The sequence below is a fragment of the Bradysia coprophila genome (assembly GCF_014529535.1).
Source record: "Bradysia coprophila strain Holo2 chromosome IV unlocalized genomic scaffold, BU_Bcop_v1 contig_5, whole genome shotgun sequence".
Classification (NCBI taxonomy): Eukaryota; Metazoa; Arthropoda; class Insecta; order Diptera; family Sciaridae; genus Bradysia; species Bradysia coprophila.
Window position 1 is genome coordinate 2,425,133 of NW_023503374.1, and position 20,162 is coordinate 2,445,294.

At 35.1% G+C, this 20,162-nt stretch overlaps 1 protein-coding gene across 2 annotated transcripts in view; it reads right to left on the bottom strand.

The window, feature by feature from the left end:
* The window catches only part of LOC119071575 (cysteine-rich motor neuron 1 protein-like), a 183,891-nt gene that overhangs the window by 4,158 nt on the left and 159,571 nt on the right, over nucleotides 1–20,162 (bottom strand). The window lies entirely within an intron of this gene.

Here is a 20,162-nt window from a genome sequence, read left to right on the forward strand (position 1 = left end):
ACAAGTGTGATGAAAATCTATTACGTCCCACAGATCAACTGTACTAACTTGACACTAACATAATAGCGTACCACAGCTTTAACTGTACTATTTATCTGAGTTAAATCACTTGGCACACTTACGCCGTTAAGCTCTCCATTTATGGGTCAGTTCGTTCAAATAATAGAAAAGCTATGGAGCTTTCATTGTTCTAAACCAACTGTCAAGTAAACGGAAAGCTAAACGGCGAAGATTACAGCTAAATGATCCCAGCCATAAATTTAAGACTTTTTTTGGTAATTTCATTAAATAAACTCGAAATTTGTATTTTTGACGAGTTTCTTCAAAAAATCTATCGTAGAATTCAGTGATGATATCGATTCACCAAAAATAGTCCCTGGTTAAGCTGTTTCGCAAACTTTGATCAGTTGGAAGCTCACCAATTGCACACAAAATAATAATAATTCCCAAAGTAAGTTACGGTACAACATTTCCATAAGACGTTAAACATAATTTTAGTGCTTCCTTACTGCCTTTCGTTCCAGTGAAAAACCACCGGTGCGTTCATTATTCGAAGAAAATTGGATAACGGAAAGTAATCGTTAGAGATGTTATTTTAGAGGTAGTTGCACACAGGATGTGTACTCAATTCCAGAATATAAATTCTCAAACGTTGAGGTACATCTTAGGGCTTAAAATTTTAATTGTTGTCCAGACGCTTGTAGCTGATTTAAAATGAGCTACACAACTTTTTTCACCATAAAGGCTTCCCGATGTTTTACCTGAAGTGTGAAAATGCCTATTTTCTCGCCCGTGTTCTGAAAACCATTTTTCTCCTCTAGGTAAGAAGATATGGCATAGGTATCCTACGTTCTCGTTAATCAAATTTTAATTGACCAATTAATGGTGGGTCTTTTGACAAAACTTTTCACATTGTCCTCAACAACACCATTTCACATCGAATAGCATTGAAGTTGAAAAGCTCTTCAGTTCGAGCTATGCATTCGATCCATTATGCATATGGCACGTACACACAAACACAATGCCTAATAAATTAGCTTTCTCTACCACATTGGCATTCATTTGGACCTATAATGTGTATCCGAATCTGTACACATATTGATTCATTTCTCCTAAATAAGTTTGCAGCTCATGAATGTATCAATGTTTTAGGATCATTTATCAGTGAATAAACATACAATTTGTAAAACAATGTTTTGTGGTGGCGTATAATATAAGTTGTTGGTACAGCGCCCGAGTATAAGTTATGTATTGTCGTGATTCCAGATGAAAATATACCATACTCGATGTGACATGACATTTTACGTGTTATTATGTTCAACACGCAATATTACTCTACCTCAATTTTGTGAACATAAACAGCTTCTGGTGCGTTTGATATTTATATAATGTGTGTAGAGATAGTGATGATGAAATAATGGTAAACTCGTGCTGTAGCGCACCAACGCTATATACATAGCGACAATGTAATCTATCAATCAACCATTCCCCGTCTTTACTGAAGATTTCTTGCTTTATGGCTTTGATATGGAAGAAGGTATAGTAGATATGCACACAGGTAGAAAGAAAACAATATCAATGACGGGAGAATGTTAACAGAAATGGGAGAACGTTTCGTAATATTTATTTTGCTATTTGGTATCGCATTATTTGGTACACATCGTCTCCTTCTTCTTCTTCTTCTTCATCTTTTTTTCGGTTCATTCTTCATTCGTTGTAACAACGCTTCCATCAACAACATACCAGTTGTGTTATATATGATTTAGCATTATTTACATTTCAATCTTACGAAACAAGTTTATTATTTGCTATTTTATTAATAAAAATAAAGAACAAGTAGAGACGAGATACTACGGATGCTTCTGTTTCCATTTATATTCTTCGTTTACTTCCATTTCGTTCATCTACCATACCATCCATCCCCATGCGAAGATATCACGTAAAAATATTATTCCAATGTTTCGAGATTCTTTCTGTGTTCGACTCTATACTACACACACACAACATCATTACTCTCTACTTTTTATAGATATATATTTCAGAACATTTCGGATAAACCATCCCAATTTGTGTATGTTTTGGGGGGTGCAATATTCTGCTGGATGAATGTGTACCAATGTACAGATCTATCCGGTGTCTATATATGTTACGTAATTCAGATTCATTTTCATTTAATATTTTTGGTACAGTTTGACCGACTTTAACCGGATTTTTTTCTTCCCTATCCACGGCATACTGTCAGAGCAGTAATCAGTTTTGTGATTCTAAAAAAATTGGAAAAGAAAATAGTTAAAATCTGCTACACGTTTCCGTTCCCATGTGAAAATGATGTTCGATTTCTGGCTGATTTTCATCAAGCAGGTCACAACACATTTTATCTACTGTAATGTCAAAACATTCAAAATTGGTACTCTTGTTTCAGTATCTAAATGGAGAACTGACAGATCCGTTGTAGTAGATGTTACATATTGTAGTAGAGTGTTTCAATTGAGAAGCAGGAACCCAGATCAAAGATTCTGACCTCACTACTCCTATTAGGGAAATTTTCCTATTTTCGATAAAAAGTCGCTTAGGTTAAGGCACTTGTCATCTAATGATGGTAGACCCTCATCTTGGAGTTCATGTGACCCGAAGTGCGAAACCTGATATTGGTATAGAGCGGACAATGCAAAGTAGATCTTGTTGCTAACACGTTTTGTTGCTAACACGTTAGTAAATGGGATTGTTTTGCGCACACGATGTGTTTTCTAACTCGCCTCGCTCGTATCGGCAATCTCACATCTAGTGAGCAAATCAACCCTATTTACTAACCAGTTAGCAAAATAGCTATTGTTCTGCGCTTTTTATCGGAAAACAGTAAACACTTTCATCAATATCGCCACAAACAGAGTATCACGAGACAGAGTGTCCAGTGTTAAACGGATTTTGCCTTGTTTTTTCGTTGAAATGCTGGAATGACAATTTCATGTTCTGTACACAAGGGTGGATTTTGATAACTCTGCTCTCAACAGTAAAGTGGTGTACAGCGAGTTTGCTTTAGTTTCGTACACGTTGGACCAATGATTGTTTTTGTACAAGGTGTTGAGATGCAATTTTTTTCGTCGTTCTGTTATGAGCACAGTGTGTAATTAACAACAAAAAAAATGTGCTAAAATGGTCAAAAACAGAACACCATTTGAAATTGCACCGTCTTTTGCGCCTAATTGGGTTTCCCTTCTGTATCTCGTACAATATTTTCAGATACGCCAAGAGAGTTTCAAATTCATTTGCCATAAATGACAAATTTGACGAAAGAATTTGTTGTAATAAGTTAATCAATAAAACAAAATGCATAATTCAACGAAAGATTTAAAAGTTCCGATGTACCAGATACCACTTGAGTTGTGCACGACTCTTTTTTTGTCAAAAAAATATGTTGACCGCATCAGTCAGGAAAACCCATCAAAATATATTTCGGAACATATTTCTCGCTAACAGCACAATTTCATTATTTGTGGTAACGAGAAATAGTTTTTTTTGGTGGTGAAAGCATTGCACTTCAATTTAAAATTTAATAAAAATAACTGTGCATTCGTCCTGAATTGAAACTTTGAGCGGAAATGCTTTGTTTTATGGCAATAGAGAGTTATATGTGAATGTACCATGTATATCATCACAACACAACTTGTACACTGTTCGTATTTTTTCATCCGTGCGGTGTGAATAACCTTATTTTCTCCGCTCAAATGATGCTCTCTCTGACGACAGTTCAGATGATAAAATCTTTCTACCAGTCTCTTTGCAACTGTCATTTTGCTTAGGTTTGGAAAAATAGTTATTCACGCACGGATGAGAAATCATGCGATCACATCGTTTCGTTCTATTCTTAGGAAATATCGCCAAAGTATAATCGCCAAAATTTTGAACTTCTTCACTTCACCCCTTGGTAAGCAAATAACCATTCTTCTTTCACCAACCCTGAATAAGTGACCCTTTCGAAATGTAGAAACATAAAAAAATGAAAGAAAAATTTAAGAGAAACAGTATGCAATGAGCATCAGATGTTGTTATTGAATCACTATGGTTTTATATGAGGTGCCTGGCGCATATATTAAATTTTATTAAAATAAAATCCTCGCCGTAATATCCACACCGAGAAATGATGGGTTTTCTTTTTCTCGCCCCGGTCGAGCACCGAATTTCGGTGTTACTTTTTCGGATACGAATATTGTTGATTTTAATACCGCATAGCAGAGATTTAAAACGAAATAATAAAATGTCACCAAATGAGAATGAAAGCCACAAGCTTCGATATCCACACATCCCCTTGTCGCAATCACGTATATCGTACTGTGTGTTGAGATATATTGTCGTCGGTGTGTTATGATATTATTATAAACACCACTATTCGGTATTCATTTGTATTTGGGGCACAAACCAAATAAATTTCTGGTTGATATGTGCGATGATACTGTTTGTATATATCCCGAAATGAGGGTAAAATGTTTGCGAAGAAATTGAAATTAATGAATTTTACGAAAAATATTTTCTCTATCACCACACCAACCATACTTTCAGTGAATGATGAAACTGGTTAAAATCACACTGTCTCCATAAAATCTAATTACGTTGGAATATTTAAATGAAAGTTTATAGCTAGTTGTGCTGTGTGTCTACTGACTGTATATATATTATATTATGATGTTACGGAAAATTCAACAATTTATAACATTTTGTAGCCTCGGCGCACAGATGCGGCATGTGTGCGTTTTAGATACAGTAATAATTAGATACACGCACTTCGGCAACATTTTCGAACCATAAAACGACAGTCATAAAATTGAATTAAATCGCAAAGGAATTTTGCGGTTAATTAGTTATTGGCTGTTTTTGTGTGTTGCTCTGCCGTTTGTTGTGATTTGAAACAGCGCACACTTCACGATTATGTAAAATGGATAAAATGAAAATGTTAATTGCGAATTAAACCCGGTTTTACTCGGAGATAATTGAATGTGTTGAATTATTAGTATCTTGTTGGCCGTTGGCAATTTACGTTCCGCGTTAATTGTACATTATTGTGTTTCACTTAACCGTACAGAAAAAAGAGACGTTTGGTGCAAAAACGTTTTATTATTGAACGAAAAAAATAAATTAATTTTATCCTGATATGGCTACCGCACTCATCATTTTTCAATTAACGTCTTACATTGAAAGCAATTTAAAACGTTTAATTTGAAATTCTCACTAAGCCGTTAACGGTTGAATTAGACGGATTTTTTTTAGAGAGCACTTTAATCGACTTGCCTATAGGGCACCACTCTGGTTGTCTTTACTGCGTAGCTAGAGTCGAAGGTTTTGTGTTTTGAAACATGAACAAACGACCACAACTTAAGTATACATTCCTAACCGATGGGACAAATGAAGAAAGAAATTTTTGTGTGAAATTTACCTATTCGAGGTGGGTAGACGCACAAGGAGCAATTTCTAACGTTTGTCCCATTGCTAAGTAAAGGTAATTTTCTCAAAAACTCGAGGTATTTCGCAGCCATGAAGTAAAGTTTACTTTACCTCATGTTTTGGGGTCAACAAATTGAAATTTCTACGACTGTAGTCTTTAATCGACAAAGGACTCATCATTTTAGGACCAACTATGACCAGTTATTCTGTCATTACATGACACAGAAAAACAATTGAACTCGTAATAAGCAAGACTAAATAGCCTCAATACGAACAACACACACTCTACGGATAATAGCGGCAGATTCGAAAATTTTTGCATCCGTAGAGTGTTGTTTGTATTGAGGCTATTTAAGCAAGACATTCGACCACTGTTTCGATCTGAGAGAAAATTAAATAAGTTTTTCGACAATTTGCATTAACATGCAGTTCAAAAATACCATTTCTCATCAGTTAATGGCAACAGCGACACTAGATACAATACTCTAAGAACACTTAACCAGTTCGCTCACTAACAAGTCTAGCGAATCATAATTGAAATGAAGTATTACCAATCTTCATAACTTGTGGCCCAGCTGTGACAAAGCTACCACAAGACGATGGGTTTGTACACATACCCATTTTCAAACCTTCATAAGTCCATGCGACTTGAATTCTTCATTCTTCTATAGACTTAGACACGAAGTGCAATGTATTTACATTTGAAGTATAAGATTTTCTATCAAATCACATAGCGTTATAATAGAAGAAGTAGCAAATCTGATGGCCATATCTCTACATCAATAAATGCTTTCAAATACTAACATTTCAGAAATGTTCGTTCTAAAGTAGTTTGCATAAGTCTCTCAAAGCATTTTTACGACAATGAAAGTTATCCGATGGATCCATGTACGCTTAAGAAAAGCTTATACTGCGAACTAGAGAAAATGTTTGTTCTTAGAAAACGAATTTTAAATTCTGTTCAAGATCTATGATAGATAATCGAGTGAAATTTAATGTTCTTCTCATCTCCGAGTTCATTATTACTATTATAGGGAAAAAATAAAAATGAAAAAGGAAAATTGAAGGAAATGTAGGATTTACTTTCAATCAATTAGTCATTGCACAGTTAAGTCGTCCATGTCGTGGGATAGTTTAATCGGATTATTTTTATAACAAACTCATTTCCTAGCTCGTTTTTCAAATTGTGTGACAGGGCGCCGATTCTCGTGAATTTAAGAATTCGTAACTTAACAGTTGTCACCTTAAAAGTTACGAATCGTATGGACCACTTTTAGCATTAGGGTGACAGCTGTCAAGCTACGAATTCTTAAATTCACATGAATTGGCTCCCAGTGCGTGATTCTAATACGTTTAAGAATTCGTAATTTGACAGTTCTCATGGGATTTAATACACGCAACTGTCAAGTTATGAATTTTTACGCAAGAGAATCGAGTCGCAGGGCGTAGATTCTCGTAGTATTCGTAACACTAAGAATTCGTAATTTGACAGTTGTATGTACTAAATTCCATAAGAACTGTCAAGTTACCGTTACGAATTTTTCGAGAATCGTCGCCCAGTGCTAAAATTTGCCAAAGTTTGTCATAATTGCTTTAAAAAAAAATTCTAGCAAATTTAGCTTAGTTTTCCTGAAATAAACCCTGCTGTGCACAATGGCTATCATCTAACGTTAAAGAAGTTATGAATTTATTAAGAGAAAGAAGTTGATAAATACATTTTTCGTCGTATATGGGGAGAAAAGGTATAAAGACTACGACTGAATTCGAACTGAAAAAGATAGAAATAAAACCATTGGAATGCTCATCATTCAAAAAACATATATACAATGCATGCTCTACACCGTTATGTTTGTGAATTATCAAAAATTCAGATCTATTATGTACACGTTGTCCCTCCAGCTATAAATGAAAATTTATGGTTGAATTTGTTATAAAAAGAAATGAATTTTCTAGTGTACCATTTCGCTAGACATGGGAAAACATACACTCGAAATCTATGGCTCTACAACGTTTTTAAAACGAAAATGCGGTTGAGGAACGATTATTCAATAATATTTCAATGTTTCTTGGAGCACCTATATTACAGTCGTAAATGCTCTTCTATACAAAGCGAGATAGGACAAGAATGCATATCACACATTTAAATCGGACAAATTTATGCGCTCATTTCGTTAAAAATGAATGTACATTTGCAATGAGTTATAATAAGGCAATTGAATGAGTAATTTGTCGAAAGAGGTTTAAATCTAAATTTAATTTATTTTTGTTCTTTTGCATATGACTGATATTAACGACCAGGGAGAACAAACAAATATATTTATTATAATGATACACAGCAACGAGCTATGCCAAGAGCCATGTTTGTATTGTGTGTGTTTACATTTATAATACAGTTTGATGAATAATAATAATTGCACTGACATTAAAATTTAAATTAGCAATAAATAACAACTCAACGTTTTCATTGTTAAACCATATAACAATTTCAGATATGAAAAACCGAGCCAAAAAAAATTATCGATTCATTCTCCAGAGGCATTGGTTGGGGATAGCGGGAAATGGATCTTTTCACAAATTTGTTCATATTCTTTTCATTTCCAATGCTTTATCTTTTATATGCAACACCAATTCCCTTTTTTTTTTTAAATCGCAATAATTATTCGAAGTAATTTGCGAGATGACATTTGAATTTAGAGACTAGTACACAGATCGTGAAAAATGGACCCATGCAAAACGTTGACAGAAAATGTATGAGGAAAATGTCAAATATTTTGCAAGCTCTGTGTAAACCTAATGTTTACACTGTGCTTGCAAAATATTTGACATTTTCATCATACATTTTCTGTCAACATTTTGCACGTATTTTGCAGCGGTCGATTTTGCAAGTATTTTCACGAACTGTGTACTTATCCTAAATGTTCAAATTTCGCCGCTAGCTCTGTTCAGGTGATAAAAAGAAATGATAACAGGTGGCGCTTCGTTGACACCACCACTAAAAAATATGCACACAATATTTACGACATACAAAAATATTTCAAATTGTTTCGGGATTCACAATGCTTCCAGAAATTTAATGAAAATTAAGGAAGACCAAAAGTATTCAGAAATATTGAAGCTTGAATTGCACTGCAAAGGGGCGTCCTTCTTCTATGTAAAAAGATAGCATTAGCAAAGATCACGAGTTGTCATCTCATTTTTTCATATATTTTTGATTTATCGCTAATAATTTACTTCAGCTGGTGCTTTGGGTGTAAGCTGACAACACTATTAGGATTTTGTAAGGACAAACGGCATTGACGGGCCTTTCACAAAATTTCTTCATACCCAGTCCGGCCCTGTATACGTCAAAAATATATGAAAAATGAGAGAGTAAAAGAGTTTTCTTTGCTTTTTCGTAGAAAATTACGCCTTCAACTTTGTATCAATAGTGTCAATAGTCTTCCTAAAGAAAATACATAAATCAGAACTAAACGATAGTATGAACGCCGCACGACATACGGTGATACGATAGAAAATCATACAAAATTCTGCGAAACACAGTTGATGCAAATGGCCCTTTGCGCTTTTCAATATCACGAGTTTTTGGGGAATTTTTAGGCAAATCTTTAAAATATAAGTCGTGACGCGCTATAAACCATAAAAAAAAGAGAAAATATGAAAAGGATCAAGAAATCAAATAAAACGAAGAAAAACCTTGAAAATTGTAAAAAGTTCTTTGAAAACCCATCCAGAATCAGTAAAAACTCCTCTGAAAATCCATACAAAACGATAAGAAAATGCTGGAAACGCTCGAAAATCCGTTGTCAACAAAATAAGCAAATATCTGTAACTCAGAAATTTATGACATCTTTACAGGCAATTCTGTCAATTTCCCGCAACTCTCTGCGTGTGTACAAATATACTCATATCAAATTGCGTATATCAAATATATCGGTGAATCACAAAAATGAAATATTTTAATTTATTAACAGAAAAACCATAAATAAATTGATCAACGGCTTCCTACTTTAAGCGAAAAAATTAATTAATTAACAATCAAAATGTAGTCGATCAATTAACCGTGTATAATATGCATAATATGCAAATAGCTATTTTAACCGCCACTCTCAATAAACCTTCAATATTAAACGTCCATTTTATATGCAATTTTTTTAAAATAATTTTCATTTTAATATTTCTAATACAAAAACCCTCCATAAAATACACATTGAAACAGTTGACAGTGGAATGTTAATTAACTCCTTAGCTTACACAACACACTGACTCTGTCAGATACTAGAATTAATTAAGTGCAAAAAAAAACCATTACACAATAAAGCACGCGCCGCTATTTAATGACACAGAATTTCAACAACAACAACAAAAAAACGACTCCTCACATCCATAAAGTAAAATGTAACCAGCAGATATTGTACATGTAATAATGCAGTGATCGTTTCGGAAAAGGTTAACTGCTCGCTATCATTACGGACGATTTAAAAAGTGATCAAATAATACTCTCTCGCATATATATATATATATATATATATATATATATATATATATAATGCCATATGAGTAGTATACACGTACATTGAATCTAAATGGAAGCGATGTAATAACAATAAATAAGAAATTTCATTTATGAAAACATATGTTCGAACGATCGCGAATCAACTCAGCTGATTCGCTGATGGTGTCTGATGTGAATACAGAATTGTTTTTTTTTCTGTGTGCTTGTGTGAATGGGAAAAGAAAGACTACATCGGTCCGACTTGAATCATTATAAATAGATTTTTTGCTTCGTTTCTTTTCACTTTGTAGTTGATTAAACTGGTACCCAACAGATAACTTAACTTGACGTAAAAAGTTTCATCCAGCTAGATCGATCGATCGAGAGATTCGATTGATGGAAGGATTCAATCGATTTGAAATGAAAACACGGATAAAAGATCCTTTGGAGCTCATTCAGGAACTCTTCGTTAAGTTTCACTGGTGAAAATTTTGACACTTCTTTCATATAAAATATGTCAAAATCTTGACTTTGGGTAACGAATTTTTAGTTGCTGAACGAGTTCTTATGGAATCTCACAGCTTTCAATAGAAAGTCTGTAAGGCGCTTTCCATCTAAAGGTGACAGGTTCTCATCACAGACTTCGTACTCCAAAGGTGCAATCCCTAAGGATGTGTACAACGGTCTCAGGTACTGGACCACAAGAATAGATCTATTGACTTGTCTATTCTGGGACGATCGTTAAGTTGTAGTCTGTAGTTGTTCGTTATTGTCCCAGAGAAAGTCCTTTTTTAGGGGAATTAAATGCCCTACGGTTTTTCCCTAATTTTCCGTAGTTGAAGAGTTGAAACAGTTTTGTAAATATACCATCCAGTCAAATGCATCCTGCTGATTCTGATCGGTGCTAGAAGAGTTATGGACATTGCTAAACGTGGTGACGGGATGGCTCAGTGGTTACGTACTAGCCTTCCACCAAAATGATCCGGGTTCGATTCCCGTGACAGACAAATTCCGCATGGAATTTTTCTAGCGATTATATCGCATTGGTAACGTCCTTAGTTCACTCAAGCTTCATAATTTGGGTAGTTGCGGTGTGTTTGGTGGCTGCAACGATGTACACACTGAATGAATCGTATGACGTAACCCAAATACGATGAATTTGTGTACATATGTCTAGCCTACATTAAGGCGAGATATCAATTTCGCATCTAACTTTCCTCAGAGAGTAATTACATACTTCGAGGCGTGGTTCGGAAGTCACGTAAAGCCGGTGGTCCAGACTGAACTTGTTATTGGCTGTAAAAGGCTGTTAGAACGGTCTCAAAACCAACAAATAAATAAATAAATAAACGTGAACACGGAAAAACTTGATAAACAAATCAAATGTCGAAAATGGATTTGGATCGGTAGGCCAGAGGATGATTTTGTAAAAGTAGACCGGTACCAATACCGTGCATGATTCGACAAACAAAGAAATAAGGTAGTATTTTGACAGCGTCAAAACGAAGTTTGTTTGCTAGAGAGAGTGTTGCTGGTACACACAAGGCTAACGAACATTTGGTAGATTACGAAACACGTGGTGGCGAAGTATCATTGGCGGAGCGAGATCAAATGGAAAAATCTGGAATGAATCTAGCATCGAATGTCAAATTATCATCATCATCTGACTTCTACTCCTCGAGGGAGCATAGAGAGTCTAAGTCTACAAATTGTCGCCATCGAATTCGGTTTGGTGCGACCGCCTTGACTTTGACTACTGTTAAATAGATCGGAAATATTTAATTTGTCTATTGACATTTAGTCTGATACTCTGTAGATGGCGCCAATTTTCTGCGGAAAGATCAGAGTTTTCATATTATCTCTCTCTCTCTCTATCTCTCTCTCTCTATCATTTTTGCATCTATTCTTGACGTATCGTGATCTTTGCTAATAGTGTTGCTAGCATATACACCTAGCCTGCCAATAACACCCGAACATATTTGACGACTCATGACAACGACTACATCTCCAAAGTTAGCACTGCCTCTTCATTTCGCAAAAGAACAGAAAATCCGTCAATACAGTTAGTGGTTTTCCTCTCATTACACTTTTTTTTAATGTTCATTTTCATGGCGCACATACATATGGAGAGACCACACCACGAAATTAATGACGTAGGTTATTCGTTTTTGTTTTTCGAATAATAAATTTTTTACAATTAACTAATGTGCGGCAATGTATGATGTTGTCCGATGGTATAAATTCTGGATGCCTCTCGATTACGCTGTATCATCATCACCATCATATGGCTATGGTACATTAAAAATGTTTATTTTTTTTCTTTATTTTTAATTCACTGGAAAATGTGCGTATTACAAGTCGAATGATGATGATGATTGTGGTGTGTCGGTATTTTAATAATGGAAAAAGGAGAGAGAGAAAAAAGCGCACCATTAATAGCACGTTACAATTAAGAAATTAGATTGAAAATCTTGTGCTATTATGCTGAGATGGTGTTTTATTAATAAGTTGTACAGAGCCGTGTTGATGATGAATTTCACAAATATGTGTAACAGCATGGTGACTCACTGTTGACGCATTTAATTGAGTTTTGATAAAAAAAAATAAAGAAAAATTGAAATTCCAAGCCGTTCCAGAGTTGAGTTATATATAAATTGTGTGATTGACGGCTATATTACCGTACGCCCTGTGATATCACATCTATATGAATGAGACGATAATTTATTTTCGTCCGCGGAAAGAAATTGTGAAAATAACACAACAAAATTCTATTTACTTTTGCATTGCATACGCCCGATGATAATGTTTTTTAATGTTGAAATTGAATCGACACAGTGAATGAACACCATATTACATTCAATGGCATTATTTAAATAAAAATTTTCAGTAAAACGTTGTATGGGGATTCTTGATGGGATTTAAAACGTTCAAAGAAATTATTGTTTTACATCCGCGTGTGATTGATTAATGTTTTGCTGGTGTTTTAGATATTTTGAATTCTTTGATTGTTTTGTTATTTGTTTTTGTTTTTAGGTTATTTCGTTGTTGTTGTTGTTGTGTTGGTAATTTTGTTTTAATTAAATATTATGAATGAACGATGCGGTCAGTAGCCGCGGTCAGATCCATGAATCATTAATCATTTACCACGTTTTTTGTGTGTTTTGTTTGGTTTGATTCCCCCCGGTTCAGTAGAAATTGCAAAAAAAAACGAAAAGGAAAGACGTGAGCCTTTCTTTCGCGTTTATATAACTATGTATCTCACGTTTTGGGTGGGTCAGGTCCCTTGGATTAACTGATTTTCTCGATAGATTTTTTCAATTGTTACAAAATACCATAAAATGATCTTGCTTTGTCAATAGTCCAGGTTGTAATCACAAAAAAATGACACGAAAAAACCGATAACTTTCGACCATTTTTCCTTGGTCATTTCAAATCCGATTTAATAAAATTGGGTTCATTTGCATGCTAGCGACTAGTGCCTAGCTAATTATAGCCGGCCGAGCTTCATACCTGTTTACCGAACAGAAAGTATCAGAGCCAAATTGTTGCCAGTGCTAGAACTTAGGGAAGATAACGACTTTATACAATTTTTCCGAACTTTCTTCTCAATTTATACTAATTCTGACGTTTTTGTAGGTAGGTTCTCAAAAGTGGTCTTATGGTCCTTATTCCCTATGGTTCCATCTCGCTCACAGTGTGAAATTCCATCTCGCTCCCAGTTAGAAAATTACTGTATTTTTCGAACTCAGAACTTTCATTACACCCACTTAATTTGTTGGTGTAAGACCCATGCGTTACAGTGTCAAGGGAATAAATAATTGAACGAGCAATTTATAGCTGCGGCACACGTGTTACAAACGTAAACAATGAATTCACTGAAAAACGAGCAAAATGTCGGGCGTTTAAATTTCGATTTATCGTTAATTGGTTATTGTTTCTAATCCCCATTCGTGCTACGCTATCACGTCGTATGTTCAATTTTTTTTTATGCAAATCATTACAGAACAATGCTTCTTGTTTAGTATTCTCACTATCTACAATCGAAAGAAGCATTATATGGCTGCATCGTAAACTGTGAAACGTCCCATTTGTAGCTTAAAAAATATATCTGCAACTATGTAGTTTCCATAGAGTAATGCTGCAAGACAAACATCATCCATTTAAAAATGTACAAACGTACACAGCTGTACCATTGTATACCGAGAGTAAAAAAGAAAAAAAAAACAAAACTTGTCGCAAACCTCTCCTTTCTTATTCAAATACTTGTCTTACGAAAATAGAAGGAGCAATTGTGTCCTTAATCTAACATAAAAAAAAGGAATGAAGAAAGTGGCTGATATGAAATCGATAAAAAACAAGGCATCAGAACAGTCGGAGCGTTTGCTGCGACTTAGCCCCGTACGATCCGTAATCCTATTTCGTCCGTAACCATAATACGTCCGTAGCCGTAATACGCCCGGAACCCTAATACGTCTACAACCCTCTAATGCGTCTGTTACCAAAATGCAAGTCAAGTTGGGCATGGTCAAATTTACTGAAAATGTTCATTTTTAAAATTGCGCATAGCGCAATTACGAAAGCCCGTACGAAGTACCTCTCAAATAAAACCAACAATTTACGATATTATTTTAGACACCCAAAATTGTTTGCCAACTTTCTATTGGGTATTCAATTATCTCTCAAATGAATCAAAAACTAGCAAAATCGGTTGAGATTTACTCGATTTATGTGCAAAAAGCACTTAGGGCCGAGTAGCGGCCTTAGTCCAAGGGCGCAAATTTGAAACTTTTTTTGCCATCATTCTATTCGGCATTCAATTATCTCTCAAATGAAACAAAAACTAGCAAAATCGGATGAGATTTACTCGATTTATGTGCAAAAAACACTTAGGGCCGAGTAGCGGCCTTAGTCCAAGGGCCCAAATTTGAAAAATTTTTCGCCACGTTCTTTTCGGTATTCAATTACCTTCCATAAAAAACTAAATCTAGCAAAATCGGATGAGATTTACTCGATTTATGTGCAAAAAACACTTAGGGCCGAGTAGCGGCCTTAGTCCAAGGGCCCAAATTTTAAACTTTTTTCGCCACGTTCTTTTCGGTATTCAATTACCTTCCATAAAAAACTAAATCTAGCAAAATCGGATGAGATTTACTCGATTTATGTGCAAAAAACACTTAGGGCCGAGTAGCGGCCTTAGTCCAAGGGCCCAAATTTGAAACATTTTTTGCCATCATTCTATTCGGTATTCAATTATCTCTCAAATAAAACAAAATCTAGCAAAATCGGATGAGAATTACTCGATTTATGTGCAAAAAACACTTAGGGCCGAGTAGCGGCCTTAGTCCAAGGGCCCAAATTTGAAACTTTTTTCGCCACGTTCTTTTCGGTATTCAATTACCTTCCATAAAAAACTAAATCTGGCAAAATCGGATGAGATTTACTCGATTTATGTGGAAAAAACACTTAGGGCCGAGTAACGACCTTTGAGCCCTCCCAACAAGCTCGCGTTGCATCCTACACAAAAACAATGTTCAGCAACTTTGTTCTACTCGTCAATACCTTTCATTTGATATATCACAAGCAGCTATTACGTGCGTATTTCGGTAGATATCGTCGAAAGACTGAAAAACACCTATAGGGCCCTAGCTCTGGAAGGGCCGACCCTACCATGCCCATTTTCGAACTTGACCTTACTTTTGTCGATACCAATCGGGGAAAAAAAGAATTTTGAAAAAAGGTTGTGATTTGCTCAAGCTAGAGGGGTCACGGACGGACGGACGGACGGACGGACGGACGGACGGACGGACGGATGGACGGACGGACGGACGGACGGACATTTTTTTTATTGCGGATTCGTCATCTATGAACATAACCAAAAGCTTTGCCCTTACTGTCTGCTTCCAATTCGACGTGTTACAAACGGCATATTAATCTTATAAGCCCCCAGTACTTCGTACGGGGCTAAAAACCGCAACCGAAAGGACAAAGCTCTAACACGAAAAATTGTGAAACATCGACAATAGAACGTTGCACCAAACAAAATCGTCTTTTATGGTCTCTCACACAAAAACACAGTTGAACGTTTTCACCATCAACAAGCTCTGAATGAAATGTTAAATTACTTCATTAAAGACATTACACAACCTGAAGGTCTAGACGTTCAAATTACTCTTTGGATGATGCCACTACTATTTTGTGATACGCTTTGAAAACGTTGGAAACCAAACACAAATTCTGTTAATGTCGTTATTGGTTTAAATATAAATTTTCTAATAGATTTTGTGGATCTGTAATTTTCGTAGACATTGCAAACAGCCTAGTAAAGCCGACAATAAATTCGGCAGACGTGAATTCACTAATATATTGAGCCTTTAAATCAAATATCATAATTACCAACGGGTCTTCGGAAATTATTATTGTTTGTCCTGGGGGCATTTTGTGCCTAATAAATGAAATCCCCGAGTATATCACTGAAGCATTAGAACACTTTGGGTATAAGTTTGAATTATCTATTGCATAACAATACTAACAGTCAGTATAAGCATAAATGGGAGTATTATAACTCAAACAATAAAATGCATTCGAGCAGTTTTACGTGATTAATATTCCAGTTAGGAATATCTATAACTAATGTTCATGTTGGCCTCATACAGGGGGTGCAGTGATGGTGGTAGAGACATGTTTAGAAAATAATTGTATGTGTTCGTGTTCAAAGTTCTCGAATAGATAAAGATATTCCATCATTTGAGGTTAGCTTTTGTTTTATGCGCTCATGTGTGCAATGGAAAAGGAGATTGAGTTTAAGATATTCCTATTTTAGATGGATGAAGCTTTTGAAATTTGGTATTTGTGCAGTGTTCAAAACCGAATGCTAATGAATATTGATATCGAACGATATATTGTTGCCAGTGGATATTTGCTGGAATTGTTGGAAATGATTATGACGAATGGTTGATGTACGAAAAGAGATAGTGTTGTCATTCGAGACAGACAGGACAGTTTGTTTTTTATCATCATCTATTCTAGACGTAGCGCCATAACAATTTATTTTGCAAGAGTAGAACGACTGCGGGGCTTATTATACGGAATTTTTTTGGGAATTCAACAATAAAGCTTAAACATTGACGTCCTTGAAATGGTATCCGCATAAAATTCCCCATCTACTGCCCACATAATTTCTCATCTTACCGCTGACCTTATAATACATCACGTCCTGGGTCACATAATTCGACAAAGTTTTGTTCTGAATATTCTTTTGCTCATTAGCACACTATCGATTATGTCTGTTGATAAAATACCAATTTCTTTTCACCCGAACCCTTTCACTATCCTTGGAATTTCAGTTATCTTACATTAATGCTTAAATCAAGCCCGACACTCAGATAAAATTCAGTTAATTAGTGACCGTACGTTTCTACAGTCGACCTCACGTGTATGTACGAAATAATTTCGGATACATTGAAGGTTGGAAAATTGAATTAAAAAGGCTTTTACATGTAGCTGAGAAAGAAATGTGCCCGTTGTATGTGCGTTCGCAATATAAACTGTTTGAATAAGTGAATCTTGCAAGAGCATGTTGGCTTGACCTAAATACTGACTCAATGGATAAAAATGGTAATTTTGACACATGTTTGTTGTCCCTAAGGTAGAAAGTGGCTTATTACATCCCTAGGGATGAAAAGTAAATAGATTTTGAACTGAAAAGCATGTAAAATCCATAACGAAAAACGGGATAAAAATGAAAAGTCTTGTTTTCATGTGTCTATTAACCTCGGCTACGCTTCGGATCAACAAAACACACGCGACAACTCTGTTTTTCCATTTCTTAATCCTTTGTTATGTAACAGGTTTTTGCAAAATGTTGTGTGTCCAGCTAAAACTTCCATCAACTGTGGGTCCCCTGTTTACAATCAAACGACGAATTGTTTTGTCGGTTTTATGTTTCTCAAAGTCCCAACCCAAAGTTTTTTTTTCGATTGCAGAACATCATTCGTAATTTTATTTATCTTGAACCGAGTTGTACACGCTGCAATTAGTAGAACACACAAAGTCATAAAATATATTTTAAAAAAAAAACGAAACTTAAAAGAGTCGACGCAAACACATTTTCTACCACAAAATGTTGTAAACTTTCATCATTACAAAGCAAATAAAAGTTTAAAAATAATAAAAAAATTTAAGAATAAAAGAGAAGAAAATGAACGAACTGCCATTCCATGCAGGTAACGAATTCAACATTCATTTTAACATACAACAAAAGCGATAACCTGTGTGATAATTTAATGGGAACTTTATGTATCATCCAGTGTTGTAAGCATCATATTCGTATGTCGTTCTTATTCGTATGACTTCTTTTATTTCATTCTGATAACATTAATATCGCGCTTTGATTACAATGAGAGCATAAGAAAATTGTAAAAAATAAAACTCCGCACATTAAGTTCAGCATTAATACAAATTAAAACTGGTTTCAAGAATGTGTAACAAAGAAGCGCCACAATCTACAGCTTCTTTCATATACATATATTATAATATAGCAATAGCGATGTTTCTTGAAACAGAATCCACTGTTCGATGTTGTGTTTACTGCAATATATTTCAGATTTAATGTGTCCTTTTGGTCTTTTATCTATATTCTTTGAATTTTAGAAATTGCCTTTTATGCTGTTCGTATTTTCCAGTGCCGTAGTCTACATGGCAGCAAAGGTGAACTCTGGAGCTCACCTTGGAAAGTCTGGAGCTCACACTAAAAAAATTTATTTAAAGACATAGGATCAGGCATAAATGACATCCTCTTTTCTCAGTGCTGCCAGCAAATTTTGTTTGATAAAAATGCGATTTTATGAGCTCTTAGAGCCTCTTCAGACATATTTGTCTGATATAAAATGGGATATTGCTTCCTCGAAATTTTCTTCTCAGAGTCAATAGAGATCTCAGCAAACTCTACGTTTTGGTAAACTTCTGACATTTAATGTATGGGATAAACGTCAAAAATTTACAAAAAAGGTTTAACTTACGAACCTAACGAACCATAATGGTGTTTTTCAACCAATGCTCGCAATGGTAGATTGTTCTTAAAATTGGCGAACCTTCCAAATACTGACTCTCAGTACAAATCAGAAAGTTAAAGTTTCTTCAGAAAAAACATTGATTATGCGAATGTCAAAAATCCTTTGTTCGCATTGATTGGCACTTCCTGTGTTTTTGACGTATCATGATCTTTACTCAATGGTGTTGCCAGCTTGCACACCAAGTGCTAGCAATGTCTTTCAATTCGTATGCTATTTGAAATGACAAATCAGAGAAACAGCTTGGATGAAGGTGGAACTTTTAACGTGTGCAAAAAGTTCTCTCTCAAATAAAATGGAAAATATGACTCTCAAAAGTATCCATGTATCATACCTCTAGAGCTTTCGTAAGGCTTCAGGATTTCTATCTGTGGAGTGGTAATTGATCTTGATGGATTATTCCAGAAGAGGCAAATTTAGGCAAAGGAACACCCCCTGAAAATATGGTCTATCTACGGCCCTGATATTTTCTTTGAATCATAATGTCGAAACTAACGAATTATGGTCAATATTTTGGATGCGTGTTTCAAATTCGTACGAAATAAAACCAAATCCTTTTTCGGTTGGAATTTTCGATCTTTTTCGCATAATTTATTGCCAAAAATTTTTGTTTTTCAATTCTTCGAACGATTTTTTTTTTCTTCTTCTTTTCCTTTTTCTTATTTGTATAGTCTGACTGGTATAATATTGAATTAGTGATGCTTAATTGCCGTTCACATGTGTTGTTAGATTTAATCTGCACGAAGCGACGTCAGTATAGCATGTTAGCGTCCCTCTACATATTATACCATAAAGTACCACCCGCTATTATGTTCTTACCATATACGTGGTAGACTTTGGCGAAAGCGTATTGTGGTAATGGCATATACGATAATAAATCGTCTAAACACCTGTCTATCTGTTCACACGATAAACACAAAAAGTTTTACAGTCACTTCGAACATATTTAGCGTTGAGCACCGTGATTCACATAAAGTTTATGAATTACGGTCGAATACTAAGCGGTAAGCAGTTAAGAGAAATTGAAAATGTATTACGATTAATCGGTCAACATATCACCGGCAGTCAATTGGGGAAAAACTTGCAATACATCAGGGTGTCAATTCTCGAAAATTTAAGAATTAGTAACTTGACAGTTAAAAGTTGCGAATCGTATGGACCACTCT